Source organism: Salvelinus sp. IW2-2015, unplaced genomic scaffold, assembly GCF_002910315.2.
Source record: "Salvelinus sp. IW2-2015 unplaced genomic scaffold, ASM291031v2 Un_scaffold1036, whole genome shotgun sequence".
Classification (NCBI taxonomy): domain Eukaryota; kingdom Metazoa; phylum Chordata; class Actinopteri; order Salmoniformes; family Salmonidae; genus Salvelinus; species Salvelinus sp. IW2-2015.
The window spans coordinates 434459-444269 of record NW_019942697.1 but is presented as its reverse complement, the minus strand read 5'-3'; the positions used below and the strand labels follow the sequence as shown (position 1 = coordinate 444269).

The window sequence follows — 9811 nt, the reverse complement described above, 5'->3', positions numbered from 1 at the left end:
GTATATAGGGGATGTTACGTATGTGACTGGTAACAGTATATTATGAGGATGTACCAGTATATATGAGGATGTACAGTATATATGAGGATTGTACAGTATATATGTAGGATGTACAATTTATATGAGGATGTACAGTATGTGCTGGTACAGTATATATGAGGGTGTACAGGTTATATGAGGGTGTACAGTATATATGAGGAATGTACAGTTAATGGGAGTGTACTTATATTGAGGATGTACAGTATATATGAGGATACAGATATTATTATGGAGAGATGTTACAGTATATATGAGATGTACAGTATATATGAGGATGTACAGTATTGTGACTGGTACAGTATATATGGGGATGTACAGTATATATGAGGATGTACAGTATATATGAGGATGTACAGTATGTGATACTAGTTACAGTATATTGAGGCATGTACAGTATATATGAGGGTGTACAGTATGTGACTGCGTACAGTATATATGAGGATGACAGATATTGGATGTACAGTATATATGAGGATGTACAGTATATATGAGGGTGTACAGTAATGTGACTGGTACAGTATATGTGAGGGGTACAGTATATATGAGGATGTACAGTATGTGACTGGTACAGTATATATGAGAATGTACAGTATATATGAGGGTGTTAAGCATTTGACTGGTACAGTATAATGAGGATGTACAGTATATTATATGAGATGTAGTATGTACTGGTACAGTATATATGAGGATGTACAGTATATATGAGGATGTACAGTATTTATGCGGGATTACTAGTTAATATGAGGTGTACAGTATATATGAGGATGTACAGTATGTGACTGGTTACAGTATATATGAGGATGTACAGTATATATGAGGATGTACAGTATATATTGAGGATGTACAGTATATATTGAGGATGTACAGTATATGAGGATTACAGTATTGTGAGGACTGGTACAGTATATATGAGGATGTACAGTATATATGAGGTGTACAGTATATATGAGGGTGTACAGTATATATGAGGATGTACAGTATACTGGTTACAGTATATATGAGATGTACAGTATATATGAGATGTACAGTATGTGACTGGTACAGTATATAAATGAAGGATGTACAGTATATATTGAGGATGTACAGTATGTGACTGGTACAGTATTATATGAGGATGCTACAGTATATATGAGGATGTACAGTATTGTGACTGGCTACAGTATATATGAGGATTGTACAGTATATATGAGGATTGTTACAGTATGGATGTACAGTTATTGACTTTGCTACAGTATTATGAGGATGACAGTATGGACTGGTACAGTATATATGAGGATGTACCGTATTGTGACTGGTACAGTATATATGAGGATGTACAGTATGTGACTGCTACAGTATATATGAGGATGGGAGGTGAGAGGCATTCTAGGCTTCTGCATGACTTTCAATGATATTGATTTTCTTTTGACTAACAATAAGCCTCAAAGGGTCAGAAATAGCTGTTCATGGATGCTGTCTCTCTCAAAGTTACTGTTAGTTTAGTTTGTGTTATGTCCTCTATGTTGACTTAGTGTGAATCGATCATTTTAATTCTAAAGCTGAAGTTTGTCTACCTTATTAGATTACTATAATGACTGGTCAACCAAATAATACACGTTGCTTCACTACCTGGAATGTAAAAGGGCTCAATCACCCTGTTAAGAGAAACATAATCTTTGCTCACCTTATTTGAACAGCTCTACTTAGAACCCACTTGTGTAAATAGGATTATTTCCAGATAAATAGGATCTGGGTATTGACCATCTATACTGACCAAGTTTATTAGATTTAGTTTTTGTCAATAAACCCCAATATCCCAGAGGGGAAGTAAATCAGCTTAAACCACAGATATTTTCTTGTGCCATTATGCCTATGTTTCAAACCAAGGAACCTTCCGCTCCAGGTATCACCACGGTGCTGACCATGACCACCATCAACACCCATCTGAGAGAGACCCTTCCTAAGATCCCTTACGTCAAGGCCATAGACATGTACCTGATGACCTGCTTTGTGTTCGTCTTCCTGGCCCTGCTGGAGTACGCCTTCGTCAACTATATCTTCTTCGGACGTGGCTATCAGATGCAGAAGAAGTTGGCAGAGAAAGCAGAGAAGGTCAACAATGACAGGGCGGCCAAGTTCGACAGCAACAGGGTAACGTTTACCCCCTCGGAAATGGTCAGTAGGCTACTTATTCTTCTTCTTCTTGGATTGTTAACTGTGGGTCCCTGTTTTATCTACAGAACCWTTTCAGAAACGTATCATAACAACAGACAGAGATTGAGACTAATTGTACTCAACGATATCTTGATTGTTCAAATCAAATGTTATTTGTCACATGCGCCGGATACAACAGGTGTAGACTTTACCGTGATAGCTTACTTACGAACCCATTCCCAACAATGCAGAGTTTWAAAAAATAAATATATATATTTTCTAAATCAAAACATTGTTATCTGGGGGACTCTTCCCATTGAGCTCACAGACCTGTAAGCACTAGTACACTATACACAGCATTAGGAGCAGCCCGAGGTGAACGGATGATGTTGCCACGAAGGTAACCTGACATATAGCATCATAGAGAATGAAAGGAACATTAATCATTCCAGACGTGATTCTTCACAGTAACAGTGTTAGAGTCCGTTCAGTATTACGTTCCTATATTCAGTTATTCTTCTCTAGGAGAGGAGAGTGCTGTCAAATGGATGGACATCCAATCAGATTCACATACAGGGGTAGATTCAGTTACAGCATCTAGGTATGAATTCCAAATGGAACCCTATTTCCTATATAGTGCACTAGCTGACAAGGTTAAAATCTGTTGTTTTTCCCCTGAGCAAGGAAGTTAACCCACTGTTCGCCTGGGGACGAAGACGTGGAGGTCGATTAAGGCAGCCCCCCGGCACCTCTCTGATTCAGAGGGCTTGGGTTAAATGAGGAAGACACATTTCAGTTGAAGGCATTCAGTTGTACAACTGTAGGTTACAGCGAGCTGGTAGTCCTATCCACAAACCTACTAGGTGTAAAACAGGGAAGAGACTCAGGGGGTTTGGTATAGAGCAGACCTAGCCCACTCTATTAAAGAAAACAGGAACATTTTAAGTCTAGCTAGAAATAAATCAATCAATAATTTCAACCGAGAACAATGTCCTCCTGTGTGCGACCTATATCCCCCTACTAGAATCCCCATACTTTAACGATGACAGCTTCTCCATCCTAGAGGGGGAGATCAACCATTTCCAGGCCCAGGGACATGTACTAGTCTGTGGCGACCTACATGCCAGAACCGGACAAATCAAATCAAGTTTATTTTATATAGCCCTTCGTACATCAGCTAATATTTCGAAGTGCTGTACAGAAACCCAGCCTAAAACCCCAAACAGCAAGCAATGCAGGTGTAGAAGCACGGCGGCTAGGAAAAACTCCCTAGAAAGGCCAAAACCTAGAAGAGGAACCAGGCTATGAGGGGTGGCCAGTCTCTTCTGGCTGTGCCGTGGAGATTATAACAGAACATGGCCAAGATGTTCAAATGTTCATAAATGACCAGCATGGTCAATAATAATCAGGAATAAATGTCAGTTGGCTTTTCATAGCCGATCATTAAGAGTTGAAAACAGCACGTGGGACAGGTAGGGTTCCATAACCGCAGGCAGAACAGCTAAACTGGAACAGCAGCGAAGGCCAGGTGGACTGGGGACAGCAGTCCACCCTGGACTCTGGACTGGGGACACAGTCATCATGCCCGGTAGTCCTGACGCTATCGGTCCTAGCTCAGGTCCTCCGAGAGAGAGAAAGAAAGAGAGAAGGAGAGAATTGAGAGAGCATACTAAATTCACACAGGACACTGGATAAGACAGGAGAAGTACTTCAGACAAACTGACACCCTCGGCACAACAGGAGGACAAACCTACCTGGAGGTGACAGCATTCCTCCCCCATATGCCCCTAGGCACAACTACGACAACATAACCAACAAAAACAGGTCACAACTGCTGCAGCTCTGTCGGACACTGGGTCTATACAATAGTGATGGTAGGCTTCAGGACGAAGTTGTTTACCTTCCCTCTTTGTAACAATCAGCAAATAGTGTCTCTAACTTATTTTTGTACTTATTTCTCTATTCTTCCTTATTCCTTCCTTTTTTATATACAAGGGGAAGTGTAATGATCTCTACACGGGGGGAGTGTAATGATCTCTACACGGGGGGAATGTAATGATCTCTACACGGGGAGTGTAATGATCTCTACACGGGGAGGAGTGTAATGATCTCTACACGGGGGAAGTTGTAATGATCTCTACACGGGGGGAGTGTAATGATCTCTACACGGGGGAAGTGTATGATCTCTACACGGGGGAAGTGTAATATCTCTACACGGGGGAAGTGTAATGATCTCTACAGGCCTGGGGAAGTGTAATGATCTCCTACACGGGGGGAAGTGTAATGATCTCTACACGGGGGAAGTGTAATGATCTCTCGGGGAAGTGTAATATCTCTACACGGGGGGGAGTGTAATGATCTCTACACGGGGGAAGTGTAATGATCTCTACAGCGGGGGGAGTGTAATGATCTCTACACGGGGGAAGTAATGATCTCTACACGGGGGGAAGTGTAATGATCTCTACACGGGGGAAGTGTAATGATCTCTACACGGGGGAAGTGTATGATCTCTACACGGGGGAAGTGTAATGATCTCTACACGGGGAAGTGTGAATGATCTCTACACGGGGGGAAGTGTAGATAGTCTCTACACGGGGGGGAAGTGTAATGATTCTACAGGTGGAGGGGGGTATCTCTTACACGGGGGAAGTGTAATGATCTCTACTACGGGGGAAGTGTAATGATCTCTACACGGGGGGAAGTGAATGATCTCTACACGGGGGGGGGTGTAATGATCTCTACACGGGGGGAAGTGTAATGATCTCTACACGGGGGGAAGTGTAATGATCTTCTACACGGGGGAAGTGTAATGACTCCTACACGGGGGGAGTGTAATGATCTCTACACGGGGGAAGTGTAATGATCTCTACACGGGGGGAAGTGTAATGATCTCTACACGGGGGGGGAGTGTAATGATCTCTAACGGGGGAAGTGTAATGATCTCTACACGGGGGGGAAGTGTAATGATCTCTACACGGGGGGAAGTGTAAGATCTCTACACGGGGGGAAGTGTAATGATCTCTACACGGGGGGGGGGTGTAATGATCTCTACACGGGGGGTGTAATGATCTCTACACGGGGGGAGTGTAATGATCTCTACACGGGGGGAAGTGTAATGATCTCTACAGCGGGGAAGTGTAATGATCTCTACAACGGGGGGATGTAATGATCTCTACACGTGGGGAGTGTAATGATCTCTACACGGGGGGAAGTTAATGATCTCTACACGGGGGGGAAGTGTAATGATCTCTACACGGGGGGGAAGTGTAATGATCTCTACACGGGGGAAGTGTAATGATCTCTACACGGGGGGAGTGTAATGATCTCTACACGGGGGGGGAAGTGTAATGATCTCTACACGGGGGGGAAGTGTATGATCTCTACACGGGGGGAGTGTAATGATCTCTACACGGGGGGAAGTGTAATGATCTCTACACGGGGGGAAGTGTAATGATCTCTACACGGGGGGAAGTTTAATGATCTCTACACGGGGGGAGTGTAATGATCTCTTACACGGGGGGGAGTGTAATGATCTCTACACGGGGGGGAGTGTAATGATCTCTACACGGGGGGAAGTGTAATGATCTCTACACGGGGGGAAGTGAATGATCTCTACACGGGGGGAAGTGTAATGATCTCTACACGGGGGAAGTAATGCTCTACACTGGGGGGAGTGTTAATGATCTCTACACGGGGGAGTGTAATGATCTCTACACGGGGGGAGTGTAATGATTCTCTACACGGGGAGTGTAATGATCTCTACACGGGGGAAGTGTAATATCTCTACACGGGGGGAAGTGTAATGATCTCTACACGGGGGAGTGTAATGATCTCTACACGGGGGAAGTGTAATGATCTCTACACGGGAAGTGTAATGATCTTACACAGGGGGAAGTGATATTGATCTCTAACACGGGGGGAGTGTAATGAATCTCTAACGGGGGGAGTGTAATGATTCTACACGGGGGAAGTGTAATGATCTCTACAGGGGGAGTGTTAATGATCTCTTACCACGGGGGGGAGTGTAATGATCTCTACACGGGGAGTGTAATATCTCTACCGGGGGGAGTTAATCTCTACAGGGGGGTGTGTATATGATCTCTACACGGGGAAGTGATGATCTCTACCACGGGGAAGTGTAATGATCTCTACACGGGGGGAAGTGTAATGATCTCTTACACGGGGGGAAGTGTAATGATCTCTACACGGGGGAGTGTATGACTTACACGGGGGGGGAGTAATGATCTCTACACAGTGGGAGTGTAATTATCTCTACACGGGGGGAAGTTAATGATCTCTACACCGGGGGAAGTGTCATGATCTCTACACGGGGGGGGGGATTAATGATCTCTACACGAGGGTAAGTGTAATGATCTTACGGGGGGAGGTGTAATGATCTCTACACGGCGGGGAAGTTTAATGATCTCTACACGGAGGAAGTGTAATGATCTCTACACGGGGGGGAGTGTAATGATCTCTACACGGGGGGAGTGTAATGATCTCTACACGGGGGGAAGTGTAATGATCTCTACACGGGGGGGAAGTGTAATGATCTCTTACACGGGGGGAAGTGTAATGATCTCTACAGCGGGGAAGTGTAATGACTCTACACGGGGGGAGGTTTATCTTTTACGGGATGTAATGATCTCTACACGGGGGGGAGTGTCGAATGATTCTCTACACGGGGGGGAGTGTAATGATCTCTAACACGGGGGGAAGTGTAATGATCTCTACACGGGGGGAAGTGTAATGATCTCTACACGGGGGGGAAGTGTAATGATCTCTACACGGGGGGAGTGTAATGATCTCTATCTACGGGGGGGAAGTGTAATGATCTCTCCAACAAGGCGGGGGGGGGTTAATGATCTCCACGGGGAGGAAGTGTAATGATCTCTACACGGGGGAAGTGTAATGATCTCTACACGGGGGGAAGTGTAATGATCTCTACACGGGGGGAAGTGTAATGATCTCTACACGGGGGGGAGTTAATGATCTCTCACACGGGGGGAAGTGTAATGATCTCTACACGGGGGGAAGTGTAATGATCTCTACACACGGGGGGAAGTGTAATGATCTCTACACGGGGGCGGAGTGTAATGATCTCTTACACGGGGGAAGTGTAATGATCTCTACACGGGGGAAGTGTATGATCTCTACACGGGGGGAAGTGTAATGATCTCTCACACGGGGGGGGAGTGTAAAAATGATCTCTACACGGGGGAGGTGTAATGATCTCTACACGGCGGGGGAGGTAGCGTCTACACGGGGGGGAGTGTAATGATCTCTACACGGGGGGAGTTAATGAATCTCTACACCCGGGGGGAGTGTAATGATCTCTACACGGGGGGAAGGTGTAATGATCTCTACACGGGGGAAGTGTAATGATCTCTACACGCGGGGGGAGTGTAATGATCTCTAACACGGGGAAGTGTAATGATCTCTTTTTACACGGGGGGGGAGTGTAATGATCTCTACACGCGGGGAAGTGTAATGATCTCTACACTGGGGGAGGTAATGATTCTCCACTGGGGAGTGTAATGATTCTCTACACGGGGGAAGGAATGATCTCTTACACGGGAGGGAAGTGTAATGATCTCTACACGGGGGGAAGTGTAATGATCTCTACACACGGGGCGGAGCTGTAATGATCTCTACACGGGGGGAGTGTAATGATCTCTACACGGCGGTTGAAGTGTAATGATCTCTACACGGGGGAAGTGTAATGATCTCTACACGGGGAAGTGTAATTGATCTCTACACGGCGGAAGCTGTGACGCTCTGCTGCCATTTGTTGAGTTCAAGGGCTTTCATATCTCTCACTTTCACATCTCACATCCCATCTCTCACATCCCTGTCCTAGCCAAGCTTTGTAGCTTTGTAGCCTTACTTTAGCATGAAGTCTGTATATAACAAAGTATCTACAGATGATAGTTTTTTACTTTTTGGATTCAGAAGTAGGTTCAGACTTTTCCGAGCCACCGTGCTTCTACAGAAGAGGACTGGCCACCCCTCAGAGCCTGGTTCCTCTCTAGGTTTCTTCCTAGGTTTTGGCCTTTCTAGGGAGTTTTTCCTAGCCACCGTGCTTCTACAGAAGAGGACTGGCCACCCCTCATAGCCTGGTTCCTCTCTAGGTTTCTTCCTAGGTTTTGGCCTTTCTAGGGAGTTTTTCCTAGCCACCGTGCTTCTACACCTGCATTGCTTGCTGTTTGGTGTTTTAGGCTGGGTTTCTGTACAGCACTTTGAGATATCAGCTGATGTAAGAAGGGCTTTATAAATACATTTGATTTGATTCAGACTGAACATTACTCACTCAGTTTTGTGTTGGATGGTATTTCCAGGTTTCTGCTGTTTCTTTTGCAGGTTTTGGTTTGTTAGAAGTTTATTCTGGAAAAGTCCTTCCAGGTAATCTGGTTCAAAATAATGTTTTAAGTTTGAAATTTAGATTTGGAGTGAAGGTTTTGATGTCGAGGTTTGTATCCTATATATGTCCTTGCTAAAAAAAAAAAAAGTTTATCTAAGTTCAGCCAACTAATTACATTTCTTGCAGAAAAGTTCAGGAGCTCATAACCTCTCTTCTCTCACTGTCCTCTGCTCTGATAGGTTGACTCTCAGGGCAACATCCTCCTGACAACCCTGGAGATCCACAACGAAGTTGGCGCCGGCAACGAGATCACAACCAGCATCACCGAGACAACCACACGGAACTCCTCCTCCATGATATTCAACCAACCAGGCCTCCAGTACCGAAAACCGAGCGCTCTGAATGGCCGGGAGAGAAACGCCCACGTGAAGAAGACACGGCTACGCAGGCGGTCCTCTCAACTCAGAATCAATATCCCCAACCTGACGGACGTGAACGCCATCGACAGATGGTCACGGGTTGTCTTCCCCTTCACCTTTACCCTCTTCAACTTCATCTACTGGCTTTACTATGTGAACTAGTGGTTTTCAAGTCTCTCCTCAGGGACCCCCGGCCGTTCAATTTGAGAACCACTGAACTAAGTAACAGATGGGAAGGGATTTTCACTCCTTAAACTTTCCTTGTTCTTGTTTCTCTAAAGAAACCCATCTGTATTCAGAGGACATATAACTAMGCAGTCCATACTGAGTGCAGAGAGACACTAGAAATGAGTTGTGGGGTCTCTTGAACTGTACGTTCAGACAAGCGGAGACAAAGACCCTTTGTGGAAATACTATCCTTCTGATCTCTTCCTGTGTTACACTGAACACTCCACTGTAAAAACAAGAGGGTGATACAGGACATGGTATGTGGTTTTCAAAAGCATTATTTACAATGATTTATGCCAATTATTGTAACTCTACCCCTTATTTTAGTGTGAGAAATTCATTTAGAGTGCTAGGCTAACTCATGTATAGGACTGAATGGGAAATGAATGTCGTGTGATATTTATTATGCCATAGTCTTTTGTTACTGAATGCGGGGGAAAGTGATCAGAATAAATCCACAGATTGTGCTTATGTTAATGCTATATGTTAGCCCCAATTAAATAGTAATTTTGTACGAAAAGAGACATACGTTGGAGCAGTCGCGGCAGAAAAGTTAATGTCAAAACTTACTATATCAAGTGCAAAGTTTATTAATTTAATAATGAATGCTATATGGAGTACGGCTCGACAT

At 44.5% G+C, this 9811-nt stretch overlaps 1 pseudogene; it reads left to right on the top strand.

Moving 5' to 3' along the window:
- The first annotated feature begins 1884 nt into the window (after positions 1-1884).
- LOC112069512 (gamma-aminobutyric acid receptor subunit beta-3 pseudogene) lies at positions 1885-9526 on the top strand (annotated as a pseudogene).
- Positions 9527-9811: the final 285 nt, after the last annotated feature.